The sequence below is a fragment of the Choloepus didactylus genome, chromosome 1 (genome assembly GCF_015220235.1).
Source record: "Choloepus didactylus isolate mChoDid1 chromosome 1, mChoDid1.pri, whole genome shotgun sequence".
Lineage (NCBI taxonomy): Eukaryota > Metazoa > Chordata > Mammalia > Pilosa > Megalonychidae > Choloepus > Choloepus didactylus.
The window spans coordinates 71123838-71144308 of NC_051307.1; the positions used below are offsets into that span (position 1 = coordinate 71123838).

Below are 20471 nucleotides of genomic sequence, written 5' to 3' on the forward strand. Positions count from 1 at the left end.
TTTTTTTTTTTTTTTTTGCCAAACCCTCTATCTGAACTCAGAAGCTAAAATGGTTCAGTATTTTCCATTAACTATGCAATAAATAGCAAATCTTGGGTCCACAATTAATGTTCTTTTGTTTCAGTGTATGAAATAGAAGTTAATAATTGCCATTTAAATTCAGTGGTTCAATGACTACCATAATAGATGTCTCTCCATATATAAATAGACATTTTCACCAACACTGCTCCCTATATGCCTTTGCTCTACATATCCCATGCCTATCTCCAGACAATGGCATCTAATCTACACCAACCAATAAAACATAATTGAGAATACACATTTTTCAATGGTCTCAAAAAGTATAAGAGTATTCCTTTGGATTTTCAAAAGGCGTCTATATTCAGACTTAAATTTAATAGTTTTTAATTATTTTTAGTCTAAATCCTGTTTTATCAATTAAGAAACTAACAGTCATCTTATGAGTTAAGTGAGATGACCACATTTACAATCAGCAAGTCAGAAAAGTGAGGCAAGTATCTTCATCTTCTGACTTCCAGTGTTTCAGAAAGAATTCCATACCATAAACCTGAGTTATCCATTTGAAGTACAGTGAAAGATATGGTAGCATGGAATGGGATGTGTTACCAAGTATGTTTTCTCCTTCATAATGTCACCATTATGCAATGTCTGTTTATTCCTCTCTGAAATATGGAATTAAAAATAATTTAATATAGGGTTGTGTCTTATGATGACTATGATGCTCATAAAGCCAAAGTTACATTCAGTGGTCACTATATGGCTTAAAAAATGCATCTGCATCTCATATTATGGAACCTTTCTCCATCTCTCTCCCTCCTTTCTTTGTTTCTCTGTCGGTAGGGCTCTTTTTAGTATCTCAAGTAGGGCAGGTCTTTTATTAGCAAAATCTCTCAGCATTTGTTTGTGAAAAATTTAAGCTCTCCCTCAAATTTGAAGGATAACTTTGCTGGATAAAGTATTCTTGGTTGGCAATTTTTCTCTCTCAGAGTTTTAAATATGTCATGCCACTGCCTCCTTGTCTCCGTGGTGGCCTCTTAGTAGTCACTACTTAGTCTAATGCTTTTTCCTTTCTATGTGGTGAATTGTTTCTCTCTTTCTGCTTTCAGAACCTGCTCCTTCTCTTCAGTATTTGACAGTCTGATCAGAATATGTCTTGGAGTGGGTTTATTTGGATTTATTCTATTTGGAGTTCACTGGGCATTTATGCTTTGTGTATTTATGTTGTGTAGAAGGTTTGGGAAATTTTCCCCAACAATTTCTTTGAATACTCTTTCTAGACCTTTACCCTTCTCTTCCCCTTCTGGGACACCAATGAGTCTTACATTTGGATGTTTTATTTTAACTATCATATCCCTGAGGTCCATTTCAATTTTTTTGATTTTTTTCCCCATTCTTTCTTTTGTTCTTTCATTTTTCATTTTGTCATACTCCAGGTCACTGATTCATTGTTCAGCTTTCTCTAGTCTTGTACTATGAATATCCAGAATCTTTAATTTGGTTGACAGTTTCTTTTATTTCCATAAGATCATCTAATTTTTTATTTACTCTTGCAATTTCTTCTTTATGCTCTTCTAGGCTCTTCTTCCTGTCCTTTATATCCTGTGCCATGCTCTTGTTGTTTGTCTCTAGTTCTTTGATTAATTGCTCCAAGTACTGTGTCACCTCTGATCTTTTGATTTGAGTGTTTGGGTTTGGGTTATCCATATTGTCTGTTTTTTTCATATGCTTTAAAATTTTCTGTTGTTTTTGTCCTCTTGGCATTTGCTTAACTTGATAGGGTTCTGTTAGGATATGTATGCTAATTCAAAGACTTCTCTCTAATTTGTCAGATCTACAGCTTTGTGGCATACTCTTTCTCTAACTAACCAGCAGGTGGCATCTGCAAGCCACCTATTCCCCTCAAGCCAGTTCCCCACTTTATCTTTGTGGTGTGTGGGGGTCTGATACTTGTGGGGCCCAACTGGTGCGCCAGTTTTGCATGTATAGTTGGTGCCATACGCCCTGAATGTGGGGTGTGTGTCTGAGCAGTTAGGCGGTGAGAGTGGCTTTAACAATCAAACCTTCCAGATTTTCCTGCAGATTTAAGGCTTTTCCAAGAGTCTAAACCTTCAGTTCGGTCTTGCCACAGATTGTGTCTGCCACTGACCCACAAGTCCTTGGTATTGGCATATGGTCCCTGGGATTTCTGAGTGGGTCCCTCTTCCAAGCCATGCCCTTCTAGGGCCTCTGCTAAGGGAAGGCTGTGCTACATCACAAGTGCATACCGACCCTCAAGGGAAGTTCTGGGCCGCACGGCCATGTAGAGGCATTCCTAGCCTGCTGAAAGGACGGCTGAATGGGGCATGTTAATTTCCCCCTTTTTGCACCACTCTGCCTTCCTAGTTCTGGGACAATTAGCTGACGGTTTGCAAAAGGCTATTGTCCATACCAGATATTGCAGTATGTGCACACATTGCTTGAAGCACTTCCTGTTGCACTGGGTTTTTTTGGTGCAGCTCTGGGCTGTGGCACCAGCACTGGGCAGGAGTGTTCCCAGCCTTCTGGGAAGATGGCTAAAAGGGGCATGGATTTTTTCCCCTTTTGGCTAACCTCTGCCTTCCTTGCTCTGAGACAATTAGCAGCGGGTGCGTGAAAGGCTATTGTCCATGCCAGATACTGAGGCGTAGTCACAGGATGTGGAGGTGCCATTCCCACTGCACTTCCCTGTGTGGTTCTCACTGCCATATCCACAGCCACTTTTGGGTTTTTAAAAAAGAACTAGTCTGACTCCAAATGCCAACCCACGGTTTCCCCACACTGCAGTGTGGCTGCCGGATATTCAGCAGACTTACTCACTTGCTTCAGAATGCAGACTCCCCGTTTCACCAAGTGCACAGTCCCTGTGGATTTAGCAGACCTTGTCCAGTTGGTGCATCACTGGAACTAGTGTTCTGGGTGACTTTCTGGCTTTTATCTAGTATTTTTCATGGTGGTGTTTTTTGCCCTGTCTCTCCTCACTGCCATCTTATGGAGGTCTGGATCCACAGTTTTCACTTACAGATTTTATGCTGTGATCTCAGGCATTCCTCCCAATTCTGGTTGGTAAATGATGAGTGGATGGTCATGTTTGTCCCCCTGCAGTTATTCTGGCTTATTTAATAGTTGTTTCTGGTTTTTTTAGTTGTTCCAGGGGGACTACTTGGCTTCCACTCCTCTCTATGCTGCCGTCTTAGATCCCCCCCAGCCATTTTCAATTCCCAATGCTCAGACCCAGACAAGGGTGGAGACAGCAGAGTCAGAGGCAATTCAATGCAAATGACCTCTCTCCAGGGGGTATATCTTCCCTAAGAGGAAAGAGGCAGTGCCCAGCTCTACTACCTGCCTTCCATTCAGAACCAGACCCCAGAGCGTGGGAGAAAACAGGCATGGGCCAAACCTCCTTACACCAGTCTGGAACTACAGGCTGACAGGCACCACCTGCTGGGCAGAAAAGCACAGTGACTTGAAGCCTCACAGGGTGCATCAATCTTCTAAGACACCCTCAGGGAGACCTGAAGCTATTGCCTCCTTCAAAACCTGAGCCCATTCTAGTTTAGGGAAACCTGATTGGGATAACCAAGGAAGCCAGATACCTAGACAACAGAAAACTACAACCTATACTAGGAGGGGTGAAGTTATGGCCCAGTTAAAGGAAAAAACTTACACTTCAACTGAGATACAGGAATTTAAACAACTAGTGCTGGATCAATGCAGAAAGTTTAGGGAAGATATGGCAAAAGAGATGAAGCATATAATGAAAACCCTGAGCATATATAAGGTAGACATTGAAAGTTCAGAAAAACAGCTGGCAGAATCTATGGAAATGAAAGGCACAACACATGAGATTGAAGGACACAATGGAGACATACAACAGCAGATCTCAAGAGGAAGAGGAAAACACTCAGGAACTGGAGAACAAGGCTTCTGAAAACCTACACAAGAAAGAACAGATAGAGAAAAGGATGGAAAAATATGAGCAACATCTCTGTGAACTTAAGGACAAAAAGAAATGCAAGAATGTATGTGTCATTGTGTCCCAGAAGGAGAAGAGAAGGGAAAAGGGGCAGAAGCAGTAATAGAGGAAATAATCAATGATAGTTTCCATCTCTTGCAAAAGACATAAAATTATGGATCCAAGAAGTGCAGTGTACCCCAAACAGAATAGATCTGAGTAGGCCTAAGCCAAGACACTTAATAATCAGATTATCAAACATCAAAGATAAAAAGAGAATCCTGAAAGCAGCAAGAGAAAAGTGATCCATCACATCCAAAGGAAGCTTGATGAGACTATGTGTGGATTTCTTAACAGAAACCATGAGGGTAAGAAGGAAGTGGGGTGATATATTTAAGATATTGAAAGAAAAAAACCACCAACCAAGAATCCTATATCCAGCAAAACTGTCCTTCACATATGAGGGAGAGCTCAAAATATTCTCTGATGAATAGACAATGACAGCATTTGTGAACAAGGTACCTGCTCTACAGGAAACACTAAAGGGAGTGTGCCAGTTTAAATGTATTATGTCCCCCAAAACGCCATTATCTTTGATGCAATCTTGTGGGGCAGATTCATTAATCTTTTTGTTTAGGGTATGAACTTTTGATTGAGTGTTTCCATGGATAGGTAACCCACCCAACTGCAGGTGATAACTCTGATTAGACAATTTCCATGGAGGCATGGCCCACCTATTCAGCGTGGGTCTTGATTAGTTTACTAGAGCACTGTATAAGCTCAGACAGATGGTGCAAACTTGCTGCAGCCAAGAGGGACACTTTGATGAATGCATGAAAGCTGAGAGAGGAGCTGAAGCTCACAGAGACATTTTGGAGACAGCCTTTGAAAGACTTTTGCTCCAGATACGCTAAGAGAGCACAAATGCCCTAAGAGCAACTGAGAGTGACATTTTGGAGAGAACCTGAAGCTTAGAGAGAAATGTCCTGGGAGAAAGCCATTTTGAAAACAGAACTTGGAGCAGATGCCAGCCACATGCCTTCCCAGCTAACAGACCTTTTCTGAACACCATTGGCCATCCTCCAGTGAAGGTACCCAATTGTTGGTGTTCTGCATTCTGGAAGCATTAGCAAACTAGAACAGGGAGCACTACAGACAGAAAGGAAAAGACAGGAGTAAGAGGTTTGGAACACAATTTTGAGAGATAGTAGCACAGCAATATAAGTATGCTGAACAAGGATGACTGAGAGTATGGTTGAAAGAGGAAGGTTAGGAGCATGTGGGGCACCAGAAAGAAAGAGGAAAGATAAAGACTGGGACTGTATAATTCAGTGAAACCTGGGGTGCTCAGAGATTGTGATAAAAGGTACAAATATGTTTTTATATGAGGTAGAACAAATGAATGTCAACATTGCAAGGTGTTAAAAATGGGGTGGGATTGGGGGAAAAATACAATCAATGCAAACTAAGGACTATAATTAACAGAAACATTGTATTATGCTTCCTGTAATATAACACAGGCAATATACCAAAGCTAAATGTGTTTGGGGGGGGCATAGGGAAAGGGTATGGGATTCTTGGCATTGGTGATATTGTCTGACTCTTTATTCTACTTTAGTTTTATGCTGTCTTTCCTTTTTTTGCTTCCTAGCTGTTATGTTTTTTTTTTTCTTTTTTTTCCCTCTGTTTCCTTTTTTCTTTTTCTCCTGTCTCTCTACCTTCTTTGACTCTTCCTCCTCCTTTGTGGAAGAAATGGATATGTCCTTATACAGGTAGTGGTGATGGCAGTGAATACATAAATACATGACTGTACAGGGAAGCAATGACTGTTTATTTAGGACAGAATGTATGGTGTATGAACAAAACCCATCTTAAAAAAATGGGTTGATGAAGAAACCTTGAGGGTACTATATTGAGTGAAATAAGACAGACACACAAGGACAAATAGTACAGGGTCTCACTGATATGAACTAATTGTAACATGTAAACTCATAAACATGAAATGTAAGTTATCAGGATACAGAATGAGGCTTAAGAATGGGGAGTGGTTGCTTATTATGAGCAGAATGTTCAACTAGGGTGAACTTAAACATTTGGAAATAGAAGTGATGGTATCACATTGTGAGAATAACTAACAGTGCTGAATGGTGTGTGAAGGTGGTTGAAAGGGGAAGCTCAGAGTCACGTATGTCACCACAAGGAAAGTTGGGGGTTAAAAGATGGGATTGTATAAAACAGTGAATCTTGTGGTGGGCAATGTCTGATTAGCTGTACAAATATTAGGAATCTCTCTCATGAACTAGAACAAATGTATGACACTATAACTAGAAGTTAACAATAGAGGGGCATATAGGAAAAAATGTATACCTATTGCAAACTATATATTATGTTAGTAGTATTTTAATATTCTTTCATCAATTGTAGCAAATGTACTATACCAGTACTATGAATCAGTAATGGAGGGGGGGGTGTTTAGGGGTATGGGAGTATTTGAGTTTCCTTTTTGTGTGTGTCTTTATTTCTTTTCTGGAGTAATAAAAATATTCTAAAAATTGAAAAAAAAATTAACTGTGGTGATGGATGCACAGCTGTATATGGTACCATAGGCAAGTGATTGTATCACTTTGGATCTTTGGATAATTGTAGGGTATGTGAACAACCTCAATAAAAAAATGGAAATAAAATAAAATAAAGTAAAAACAAGAACAACAAAAGCTTCTTACAAGGGTAATAATGGTCCAGCTCCTGAGATAGTGAGCAGAAGGACTAAAGGTGGAGTGATGGCAATGTTTAGGGATTAGTAGCCCACAAATAGTCTTTAAATAACCCAAAAGTACCACAAACACACTAACTTGTCTATGAATTAGAGAGCAAGATATTGCTGCTGCTTCTTTTTGTCTTTTGAAATAAACAATATTTGTAGGCTCTGCCCTTCAACTTGAAACAGGCCATTTTAAAAAATTTGCTAAAAATTTTGAAATTATGTGACACTCCAATTTCGGGGACCATATATCTTAACTGTGAAACTAAACGTACCTATCACTTCTCCTTCCTTCAATGAAACCATTTCACGAAAGTCAGAAAACTAAAATAATCCAAACATGACTAATGTTTAAAAAGTCCTTGAAAGTATTAAAAATTTAGAGAATAGGGAAGGAAAGATTCAAGAAAGAGAAACAATAATATGGATGGGGGGCGCTTTAAAAGAAAGAAAGGTCAAAGTCAATGGGCCTCTCTTTTATTTGGTGACAATCAAGTGCAAGAAAATTCATTTGTAATTTGTTTAGTTGTTTGATTTTTGCACCTCTGCATTCTGGCCGGAAGGAACTTTGAGGTTTTTCTGTGACACATGAGCATCTGTGGGCTCTATGTTCTTATAATAGTTCTTCATTGTTTCAATAATCTCAAAGCCAAACTTCCTATAGAAGTCAATTTCAGATTCATTGCTGATCTGGACATGCAGATAGATGTCAAAAGTGCCATGTTTTCCACAGATGTTTAAGACATGATTTAAAATTTGAGTTCCTATTCCGAGCCTTTGGTAAGGTGCCAGGCATCCTATGTCATGATGTAAAGTCTCTTCTGATTCTGTGAATGATCCACCCTACAGTATACTGGACCTACTGTCATATCATTGAAATAGGGAAGTTTTGCTAGCCCAGCAACCTCCAGTACATCCTTGAAGAACTTGTCATTGTAGCTGATTGGAAAGATGTCTTGGTTTAATCTCTTCAATTGTTTAATATTGTGTAGCATCACATCTCCTAGTTCCATCCGGCTGCCTTTTGTCATACCTTTCTGCTGAGGCTGTAGTTACCACTGATATCAACACCGTCATCGTCACTGCCTTGAGATTTTGTGCCCTAAAATTGGGCCACTCAACCCCACAAGCCAGTTTCCATAGCAAATTTTTCCTCAAATCCTGCCTCCTCCAGGGTGAGTGAGTCTGCTTGGTTTTTATATTTTTGCCCTCTTTACTGGACCATGTTGCTGGAAGTACCAGCATATCTTGTTCCCAAGTCTGGCTTTGTTAAGAATGGGTCAGTGCCAGAAAATGGATACTTTTCTTTAGAAAGAGAATGATGTGTTTCTTCAAAAAAAGTTTTTGGACATGGCTATACCTACTTTTTGCTTTAAAATATTAATTATTATAAAGAGGACTAAAATTAAAATAAAATTAGCAGTGAACTCAGAGGGGGGACAGATAAATTTCAAATTGTGCCCCGCCCCATACACTGGGAAGAGGCTTCTTAGGGCAGAATACCTTTGAAGGGCCATTCACTGGTATTTCCTTTGTTTATTTTCTTCCTAGGTAATTGAGTCAGAAAACCTATTCTCTCTCTCCCTCTCTCTCTCTCTTTCTTCCTCTCTCTCTTTCTTTCTCTCTCTCTCTTTCTCTCTCTTTCTCTCACACACACAAAAACACACACACAATCCAGTCCATGGCTCCCTTTTGTATATAAGGCATTAAAGTTTAGGAATTTTGAAATTTTGAATGCAGTGCCAAGATGTCAAAACATATATTCACCAATGTTTAAGGTTAGATATTGAAGATCACAAAAATAAGGCAGGTACAGGGGTTCAAAGACATTGGGAAACATCCCAGGAAAAGTGGCACAGTTCTGTGTTCTGTGGTAATGTTTCACTCCAACCTCCTCTCTTTTGTCTGACCAAAAGTTATGATATTATGGTGGGAGGGGAATGGAATTGGTGGGAGGACACTTTGGTTATCATTTATTTTTCAGAATCTTAAATCCTCTTTGTGAAAGCTACTTTCTGAGTCAGGCTTGGCCCTAATCATTACCAGTCAATGAATCTCTAAGCTAATAAGTTAATTTATTACCCCTGGACCAACACATACAAAGTGGGGTTTGCATCAGTATGTGGTAAACAGTTTAAAATTCCACACAATGGTACTAAATTTTAAGCATCTCACATTTTAATTATTTTTCTTCTGATTTCATTCTCTTGAATACAGGAATGCATTCTTTTGCTAACAGTTTAAAACACCCATATTCTCATTAAAGAGAGGCCTAGCATTCTTTTTATGCATTTTTCTTGAGATATATTCACAACCAGATAATCATTCAAAGTGTATAATCAATGGTTCATATAGTTGTGCATTCATCACCACAATCAATTTTTGAGCATTTTCTTTACTCCAAAAAAAGAATACAAATAAAAATAAAAGAGAACACTCAAAACATCCCATACCCCTTATCCATCCCAATTATTTATTTATTTTTGTCTTTGTTTTTTTACTCATCTGTCCATACACTGGATAAAAGGAGTGTCAGTCACAAGGTTTTCACAATTACACAGTCACACAACAAAAGCTATATAGTTATACAATCATCTTCAAGAAGCAGGCTGCTGGATCACAGTTCAACAGCTTCAGGTATTTCCTTCTAGCTACTCCAATACACTAAAAACTAAAAAGGGGTATCTATATAATACATAAGAATAACCTCTAGAAAGACCTCTCATTTCTATTTGAAACTTCTTTGCCACTGAAACTCTATATTGTTTCATTTCTCTCCCTGCTTTTGGTCCAAGAAGACTTTCTCAATCCCATACCAGAGCTAGTCTCATCCTGGAAGTCATGTCCCACATTGCCAGGGAGATTTACATCCCTGGGAGTCATGTCCCATGTAGGGGGGAGGGCAGTGAGTTTACCTGCAGAGTTCACATCTCAGCAACAAAAGAGGTTCTCTGGGGTGACTCTTAGGCATAATTAGAAGTAGACTCAGCTTCTCCTTTGTGGGAATAAATTTCATAAGGTCAAGCCCCAAGGTCAAGGGCATGACCTATTAAATTGGTAGTCCCTGATGCTTGTGAGAATATCAGCAATTCCCTAGGTGGGTAGGTTTAATATTTCCATACTTTCCCCAGTCCCTCAAGAGGACTTTGCAAATACTTTTTGTATTCTCTGCCCACATTATTCTGGTATGTATTGGGGCATCCCACTAACCTATACAAACCAACAAGAACTTACTCCCTGTTCAAGGTTCCATGTAATTATGGTGTTCAAATAAACTGACCATACAAGTTAAATTATTTGGTGTGCTACAGAAATGTAAAGTTTGCACCAAATAAACATCTCTTCCTTTTGTTTTACACAGAAGTTGAAGTTTTAAAACATCGTCAATATCATCCTTTGCCCTTTAGTCTGATTTGTCTTAGTCCTCACCAGATTAGCTTCATTCATATCTCTAATAGAAGTCTGATCTCTTTTTCATCTTTTTTAACAGTTGTTGTATGGGGTAATACTGACTTTCAAAGCTGCAGAACTCTAGCTCTGAGTCTCAGGTGTCACACAGATACTTGAAATTCTGGGAACCCCCAGGTTATACACAAAGATCCCAGCATCTCAGAATTTAGAAATAACTATAACAACTCAGGAATAGGTGTGACTGCTGTAAGAGCTTACAATGTAGGAAACTTTAAAATAAGACTTCACTGATGACCTATGCTCTCAAATTCAATTCTCAGAGTTTGCACATAATATTTAGTCCATATTAGTGAGGTACTATAATAGTAGTCTTTTTGTTTTGGGCTTATTTCATTTAACATACTGTGCTCAAGTTTCATTCACCTAGTTGCATGCCTCACAATTTCATTCTTTCTTGCAGCTCATCAATATTTCTTTGTATGCATACACCATAGTCCATGCTTCTGTTCATCCATTGATGTACCCTTAGGCCTCCTCAATCCATTGCAAATCATGAATACTGCCACCATAATATATACTGCTTTCAGGTCTTCCAAGTGTATACCTAATAATATGGTTGCAGGATAATATGGCAACCCTATACTTGGCCTCCTGTGTAACCACAAACACTGCCCTCCAGGTGTACTGCACCATTCTACTTCCCTACCAACAGTGAATAGGTATATCTCTCTCTACACATTTTCCTCAGCACTTGTATCTTTCTGTTTTTTTTAAGGAGTTTTATTCGCACACCATAAAATCCACCCTAAGTAAACATTCAGTTGTTCCTGATATAATCACCTAGTTATGCATTCAGTGCCACATTTCTTCTGCAAAGAAAGAAGAGGAAAACAAATGAAGAATAAAAAATATAAAAATAAAAAATAACATAAAATAAAAAGGAGGAAAAAAAAACAATATCCCATACCCTTCCCTTATATCCACCTCTTATTAATATTTAGCTTTTGTATATTGCCTTTGTTACATTTTACGGAAGTATATTACAAGGTTAATGTTAACTATACACCCTAATTTGCATTGATCCCATTTTCAATACCTTGCAATGTTGACATTCATTTGTTCTCCTTCATGTGAAAACATTCTTATTTTTGTACATTTAATCACCATCATTGTCCACTCTAGGTTTTGTAAGTCATACAGTCCCATTCCTTATCTACTATCTTTCCTTCTGGTGTCATATATGACCGTAACCTTCTTCCAAACATACTCACACTCAGCTTTGTTCAGTGTACTTACAATATTGTGCTACTATCAGGTAGAATTGTGTTCTCCATTTCTGGATCTTTACAATCAATCCTGTTGAAGATTCTCTACTACTTCATTATCAGATGCCTAATCTCTACCCTCTTTCTATCTCCTGATAATCTGTGTTCTCCACTCTAACTGTTAAAGTTGGCTCATTAATGTTAGTTCATATTAGTGAGGTCATACAGTATTTGTCCTTTTGTTTCTGGCAAATTTCACTTGACATGTTGTCCTCAAGATCCATTCACCTTGTTATAAGCTTCATGACTTTATTCTGTCTTACAGCTTCTCTCTCCTTTTTTTTTACCCCTACTGATAGTCATCTTCATTTCTACACTGTTCTCCAAATGTCTCTCTCCTGTCTTTTCCTATCTGCCTGTAGTACTCCCTTTAGTATTTCTTGTAGAGCAAGTCTCTTGTTCACAAACTCTCTTAGTGTCTGTTTGTTTTAGTGTCTGTTTAAAATATTTTAAACTCTCCCTCATTTTTAAAGGACAGTTTGGCCAGATATAGATTTCTTGGTAGCAGTTTTTCTCCTTCTGTATCTTAAATATATTATACCACTGCCTTATAGCCTCCATGGTTTCTGCTGCAAGGTCCACACATAGTCTTATTGAGCTCCCCCTATATGTGATGGGTCACTTCTCTTGTTGTTTTCAGAATTCTCTCTTTGTCTTTGTCATTTGACAATCTGATTAATAAGTGACTCGGAGTGGGTCTATTTGGATCTATTCTATTTGGGGTAAGTTGCACTTCTTGGATCTGTAATTTTTTGTCTTTCATAAGGAAGGGATGGGAAATTTTTAGTGATTATTCCCTCTGTTATACTTTCTGCCTCTTTTCCCTCCTCTTCTCCTTCTGAATATTCATGTGCTTCATGTTGTCATTCAGTTCCCTGAAACCCTGCTCATAGTTCACTAATCCTTTCTACTCCCTTTCTAAATCCACTGTCTCCATTGTGTTTTTAATCTCTTCTGTTGTTCATTTTGTTCCCATAAGTTCTGCCATTTGTTTTTACAAACTTTTGAGTTCTTCCTTATGTTCACCCAATGTCTTCTTTCTATCCTTCATCTCTTTGCCATATTTTCCCTCAACTCATTGATTTGATTTTTCGAATTGATATAATATGTTTGTTTGAACATTTTAAATTAGTTGTTTCAACTCCTGCATTTCATTTGAAGTGTTAGTTCCTTAGACTGGGCCATATATTTGTTTATCCTAGTGTGACTTGTAACTTTTTTGTTGGTGTCAAGGCACCTGGTTTCTTTGATTAGTTTATTGTAGAGGTTATTTCCCTCTTTTACCTAGGGTTTTCTTGTTGATTAGCTTTGTTCTCTATCTGTTCTTTGGTTTTCAGTTCAACTTATTCTAGACCTGTAGCATAGCTTCTGTTTAACTGATCAGAATTTTTCAGCTCTTGTTATTCTGGTTCTTGCCCTGCCTATAGGGAACTATTTTTTTTTTTTTTTTGAGGATTGTCTACCTAGATATGATTACCCCAGTCAGATTTTCCCAGACCAGAAATAACTAGGTCACAGGAAGAGGATGTAATAAGTATAAAGTTTCCTTGAAGATGGGACAGAACAGGTTGTCAGACTTTCCTGTAAGGCCTCTAGATTCTGTGCCTTTCCAATCCTTCCCAGCAGGTGGCACTTGTCAGCCCACAGCTCCCCACCAGTGTAAATAGGTGTATGCCTTTAATTCTTGGCAGACCCTATCCCAGCCAGGGGTGTGGTTGAGACAGAAATTGAGGCAGATGCCTCTGTCCTCCAGCTTCTATGTTCTGAATTCTCTGAAGGAGTTTTGCCACTTGAGCTGGGTCCCATCCCCCCTTTTCATGGGGGAAGATAAGCCCTTTAGGGAATTAGCTATTTTACTTGTCTCCTTACATGATCTCTCAAATCTATCTTAACTCCAACCTTTCCTGGGTCAATCCTGACAACTGAAAATGACTGAGGCTTTCTGTAATGAGCTATTTAGAATAGTTTAATAAAAGAAAAAAATAGAAAGAAATCCCCTTTTCAGAGCCATTCTTCAGCCTCTCAGTTTTGCCAATCAAGAGCCAGAGTTGGAACCCAGCTTCATGTGCCCCTTTTCTTGGGGTGGAGCCATTTTCCAGTATTCTGAGCTCAGCCAACTCCAAAAGCCTCTGTTTCTATTTTTTGTATTTATTTTTTTACATCAACCCCACCTCCTCTCTGCTTGGAGAGACCTCAGGATTCCTTTCCTGCTTGCTTTGGGTTTATGTGTGCTTGTAGCTTGTGTTCAGTAGCCCACATTTGTTAGTTAAAACTGCAATTGAAGTGTGGTTGAGCTATCTTCCCTTGCTCTTAGATAGACTGATTCTTTTTCCCACACGAGAGTTGTCTAACTCAGCCTGCCATGCCAGTCAGGACAGGGCCCTAGCTCTGCAGGGGCTTTACTTAGAGTTCTATGCTGAGATCTTGGACCTACCACCCATTCCAGACTGGTGTACAATGTGTGTCTGGTCACTAATGTCACCCAAACAGTTGTTCCAGAATATTTACTGGCTGTTCCTGGCTGTTTACTAGCTGCTTTAGAGGACTAACTTAATTCCACACTTCCCTACTCCACCATCTTGCCCTGCATCCCAGACCTAGGGTTTTAAGAAAAAATCTACTAGAACAGTATTTAATCATTGTTTCTTTTTAGGAGATTTCTATTACTTTAGCATGGAATATCAGTATGGTAATAGAAGTTTATTTCATAAATATATATATGATAATTATATAGTCTAAATGTGTTAACAGTTACTATGAATATAAGTACAACTTCTGCTCTTAATATTATACTGTGGCTAGTATTTATTGAGTGGCTTTTACATGTTGTTTATGATACTGAGCATTTTAAAGTCATCTCAACAAGACTCTCATGAATCTATTACAACATCATTTTACAGAAAAGGAACTAAGGCTAATAAAGGTAGCATAAGTTCACTGAGTAAATGGAAGAGCTGAGATTTTGCCCAATTTTGTTTGTGCACCAGGAGATATGGAGTCTTTTCAGTTTTTAATCCAGAATCAGGCTGTCTTCCAAGCTAGAGGAGTCATATGGAGAAGTGAAATTTTTGACAGTTCTGAGAATATTGAGAGCTGAAATATAGAGGGCAATTTCAGGCTATGGAAACAAATCCTAGGGGATGTCTTCAAATGACAGAGGGAGGCAAGATGAGAGATCACCTCTAAATGAGACAAGGATGGGGCCTTTACATGCCTGTGTGCATACATTGTCATGAATAAATATGGTTGTGAGCCTGATGTATGCAGCAGGAGAAAGACATTAGCAAATTAATGAAATGGAGCTTGGTTTTAATTCTGTTGTGAAGGACAATCATTTGTTGTCCAGACTACTGGATCAAGGTCACCCACTCCTGTCCTTTCCTCTCTTTTACTACACAAGATTCCATTTCCTCTTATGTGAACTAGCCTCAAATTTTGTCCTTCAGTCCACTCTTCACTGTCCCCATAGTTGTATTCCTGTGACTGAGATTTGACACCAATCTCCTGCTTGAAGATAGTCATTGTCTCACTATAAATTAATAGACTATTCCTAATCATTTAGAAGGATCCCAGCCTCCTTTAGAGGGCTTTTGCCGTTCTTTCATCTTATCATAAAAATACTTTTTTTTCCCTAATTAAAAATCCTTGTCTTCACACAACACCATACCTATATTTTCAGGCATGGGGATGATGAGTTCTTAGATTTGAGTGGCTTGTCTAGAGACTTAAGAATCATCTCCCCACATAGTGTTTTCAAGATGGCTCTGGATTTGCTCATTTCATGGTCTATAACCTTGACTTTAGATTTCAGAAACACTGTGAATGACTACAGTAACATCAAGATGGGGTTTTATTAATGAAGAAATACAAAACAATGAAGGACTTAATTATATATAGAATCTCTTAGATGGAAAATGAGAAATATTCAGTAAGTTTATTGTAAAATCAAAAACTACATAATTTAAAAGACCTTAGATGAGAACACATCATTTTAGAATCAGGTTTGCTTAGAAATTCAGGGAGATACTGGGCTCTTGTTTTGTATACACTTTGTCTCACTTTCATATCAGAAGGAATGGGGTAAAAATAATAAAAGACCAACTAATTTAGCTGGAGGAAGAAAGAAATATCATTAAGAGAATGTTTAAACTTTTAGAAGGTGAATACTTATGAAAGGTAAGATGAGATGCACCTAAGTCAGTCTGCTGGTAAAATTCTCTATGTCTCTCTCTCTTGCTATTTAATTTTTAACTTTTTAATTTTGAAACAATTTCAGACTTACAGAAAAAGTTGCAAAAATAGGATAAACAATTCTTATTTACCTATTACACAGCTATCAATATTTTACCATTCTCTCTTTTTCTGAACAGTTCAAAATAAGTTGCTGCTACAATGCCTTTTACCCCCAAATACTTCAGAATATATTTCCTAAAAACAAAGACATTCTCTTCCATAATGTTATGTACTGAAATGATATTAATGATCTTGAATCCTCAAAACTTGTAAACCTGTTGATTACAATTAGATGGGTGCTTCTTATAAAACCCATTGTACATGCTGCTTCTGCAAGCAACAGGCTGAGGCAGATTGACATCCAATCTCTAACTCCTGGCTTCAAAGCCCCTGCTGGGAGATTTGCTGCTAATCTCCCTTACACATGCACCTCCCACGGTTGGCTTTAGATGCTCTTCTAAGCACCAAATCAGACCTGTCTCCCAAGTCCACCCATTAAAAGGTGTATGCCTGCAGTCCAGAGGCTCTTGGGTCAATGGACTTTAAAGACCCTGAGATCTTCTGCCTTTCAGTGTATTTTGTGCCCTGATCTGCTTATGGTACCGTGGTCATGTTAGCAGCTACAATTAAGTAAGCAAATACATTTCATTGAGTATTTAAATTGAAGTGGTGTTGGACCTGCTTTCAATTGCTAAGTTTACTTGCAATTTCAACCTGCTTTGGGTTTGCTACAATGACTATGTTCACATGACACATAATTACAGTACAATGATTAAAATCAGGAAACTAACATTGATAAAATTATTATGATCTAATATTGAAACCCATTCAAATTTCACCAGTTGTCCCACTAATGTTCTTTATAGCAAAAAAAAAAAAAAAAAAAAAAAATCAGGTCCAGCATCACATTTTGCATTTACTTGTCATATCCCATCTACCTTAATCTCAGTCTGTCCTTCATGGCTGAAGCGTTTTTTGAAGTACATAGGCCAGTTATTTTGTAGAATGTCCTCATTCTCTCTTAAAACCATCTTAATAGCTTTTGCCTTCAACATCCCACCCAAACGTCTCTCACGGTTGCCAATGACCTCCATGTTGCTATATTCTATAATCAGTTCTGCATTCTCATCTTATTTGACCTAGCTACAACATTTGACACAGTAGATCACTCACTCCCTGAAACACTTTCTTTTTACTTCTGTGATACCACACCCTTCTAGATTTCCTTCTTCCTCAGTGGTCATTCCTTCTAGGCCTTCTTTTACATATACCCCTAATTGTATATCCCTGATCTCTATTCTCAGATCTCTTCTTTTCTTTATCTATACCTATTTCCTTGATTTTAAATAACTATAATCTGACAACAAGCAAATTTTTATTTTTAACCTGGACCTCTGATCTGAACACCAAGGCTGTATGTTCAATCAAGTATTAAGAACCTCACTTTGCTATCTAATTAGCATTTCACACTTAACACATTCAAAAACCAATTTGTGTTGTTCCCCACCCCCACTCCTATACCTGCTGTCTTCTATCTTCCCAATCTCATTAATGGCAAGTTTGTTCTTCCAATAAATAGACCAAAAACTTGAGTCATTTTTCTTATTATTCAGTCAAAGAAACTGAGTCATAGTTGGCTTCTCCCTCCTTCTCGTACTCCACACGAAAACTGTCAGAATATTCTCTTTGCTTTAGTGTCAAAATATGCCCAGAATCTCATGAATGTTGTCAGCTCATTTCCAGGTATCCTCATTGAGCCTGCAGACAATTGTAGTAGCTTCTGAACCATCTCTCTGATTCTGCTATTGGCCATATAAAACCTATTCTCAATAAGACAATGAGTGCTCCTTTTATGGTATGTCACTCCCATTCAAATCTCTCCAAAATCTTCCTATCTCATTCAGAGTAAAGGCAAAGAACATACAAGTGTTCTAACTAGCTTACTATGATCTCAAACAACTTCTTCCCCCTTGTCTTCCATCTCTATCTTCATCCACTACTGTTCCTTCTGTTTCTCTTCTGATCCAAGGGCATTGGCTTCTTTTCTGATCCTTAAAACACTATTAACTCTCCCATCTCTATTCCCTTCTACCTGGCATACTCCTCCCAGATATCTGCATGGATCACAGCCTCACCTCCTTTAGGACTTGGTTCAAACACCAACTTATCAGTGAGGCTGACTCTGACATGTGATTTAAAATGGAATTCTAATCACAGCTCCCACCTCTACCTGTACTTTCTGCTTTATTTTATTCCACAGAAGTTTTCACTGTCTAATATACTATATATTCAACTTCTTTTATTGTAGGTCTCTTTCTATTAGGATATAAGCTCTAAAAGGGCAGGGGTTTCTGATTTTTTTTTTTACTTCTATAATTCTAGTGCTTCATAAAATTATATTATCAGTAAATATTTAAAAAAAAGTAGATGAATAAGACATCTATGTGTACTGCATTAATATAGATACTAAAAGGGATACATACATGAATAAAACACAGCCCCCTGTGGTCAAGAATTTTATAATCAACTGGAAGCAATTATAGCAGGAGATATAAAACAGGGTGGTATATAATGAGGGCTATGTGTAGATAGGCATTGATATGCATGAGAATGCAGAGAAGAGAAATTAATTTTTTTTCCAGAAGATATAAGCATCAAAGAGGGGTCTGAGAGATATATGACACTTTTAAAAATAGTTAAAAATAACTTTTATCTTATTTTTAAGACATACATCTGTATACAATATTATTGAAAGAATCTGAATTAAAATGAAAATAACTGAAATTTCCACCATCTATAATAATCTCTCAAATTTTTTTTCAAAATTATCAAAGAGCTTTCATTTCTTATCTTATCTGATCCTTACAACTCCTTTACAAGGGGAAATGATCAGATACTAGTATCTCCCTTTTACAGATGTTGAAACCTATAAATGAGATTATGTGGTCACAAAGACAGTAGAGATACCATAGAAGTAACCCATCAATATCTTTGTGACCACACCATCTCATTTTTTAATGGCCAGAAAGTGGGTTATTGGTGGGAACAAGTTGGGTGCGGGCAATACTGGCAAAACCTTTATGAGTGCAGGGCCTGCCACTTTTCCAAGGGGCCACAAATGGTGATGTATTGAACCCACAACCATCCAGGATGAGGTGCTTTCCAGCCACCATGTCTTTGAATTGGTCAGCATTAAACTTGATAAAGCTCCTCCTCTTGGATATACAGATATTCTGTCAGCCAGGGAAGTTGAACATAGCACAGCATGGTGCCTCAATCACATTCTCCTTGTTTTGAAGCTTGGTGCAGATGGACATCGTGACTTGGCTAATGTGGACCCTACTGCCATAACCCTAGGTTTTCCAAAGGCAACCCACATACCTTTCTGGAGCTTAGATTAGGGATGTTATGAGGTTAGACATAATGTTCCATTGGAAAGGGCTGTCTCCAAGGTCCCCTATGGGAATTCATCCAAGCAACAGGATGTGTACACTACCAAGGATGCTGCTCTCTGCAGCCACTCTAGACCCCCATGTGGAAAGGAGAACAGTTGACCTAATTGGCTGCAGATCATTCAAGGACTTTTGAATCAACTTATTATTTAATATCAGATTTGATATCAGAGCAGACTATGGTTTCATTCAAATAATTGTATGCTGAGCAACTGTAGGCATAAGTTAAAAGGTAGATTTTTAGCATCTTCTTAAATTCAGAGTAGCTTTATCCAAGAAAACATCATTTCAATTTCTCTGGGTTAAGGAGCTGGGGCCAGAAAAGCCCAGAGGCATTTTCCACCCTGTTTGAATCTGGTATATACCCCAGAAAACACCATGTTCCTTTAATCCATTCTTGTGGGGGCAGTCCTATTGTAAGTGGGACCTTTTGGTTAGGCTATTTCAATTGAGATTTGACCCAGCCATTCAAGGTGGGTTGTAATCCTCTACTGGAGTCCCTTGTGAAGAGGATAAAAGATAGTAAGAACCTAGGAGAGCAGAGAGGGAAATGCCCAGAGACATTTGGAGATAGTCATTGAAACCAGAAACGGGAGAGAAGGACCAACAGATGTCACCATGTGCCTTCCCATGTGACAGAGGAACCACAGATGCCAACAGCCTTTCTTCAGAGAAGGTATCTTCTTATTGATGCCTTACTTTGGATATTTTCATGGCCTTAGAATTGTAAATTTAAACTTAATCAATCCCCATTGTTAAAAGCCAACCCATTTTCTGATATATTACATTTTGGCAGCTTTAGCAAACTGAGACACACCCCAAAATATTTTTCCTGTTTTATGTCTAGCATTAGGCTGTGTTGAATTGTAGGAAGAGCAGTAGGCTTGGCATAACAAATCCTGGACTCTGCTGTGTACTGCCTCATGCCAGTGACCGAGTTTTGGAGTCCCTCTGTGACTTCATTTAATCATAGTTTTATTATAGTAAAAGGGTGCAAATGAGAATAAGCCAAAACAAGAGATCTGTGAGTGTCCAAATGCAAGATTCTATGTCCTCTCCACATAGAGTCAGAGCACATCACCCTCCTTGCATAGCAGTGATGTATTTTTTCAATCATGGAAACTCCTTCTCTTAAAATTTTGAAGCATTTTGTTGTGGAAAGTCCACCTCCAGGTTAGGTGGATTTTCATATGGTAGATAGCAAAGAGGTGTCAATGCACTCCAATGTGAGTGTCAGGGTTGCCAATAAAAGACACTACTCACACAGGCACTGGATAGTACAAGTTTACTCACATTCC

At 38.3% G+C, this 20471-nt stretch overlaps 1 non-coding gene and 1 pseudogene across 1 annotated transcript; both read right to left on the reverse strand.

The window, feature by feature from the left end:
* Nucleotides 1-7274: 7274 nt before the first annotated feature.
* LOC119515386 lies at nt 7275-7783 on the reverse strand (annotated as a pseudogene).
* An 11377-nt stretch (nt 7784-19160) lies between these two features.
* LOC119510610 lies at nt 19161-19290 on the reverse strand. The gene has a single exon (XR_005211983.1). It is a non-coding gene; the product is annotated as a small nucleolar RNA SNORA70 (small nucleolar RNA).
* Nucleotides 19291-20471: the final 1181 nt, after the last annotated feature.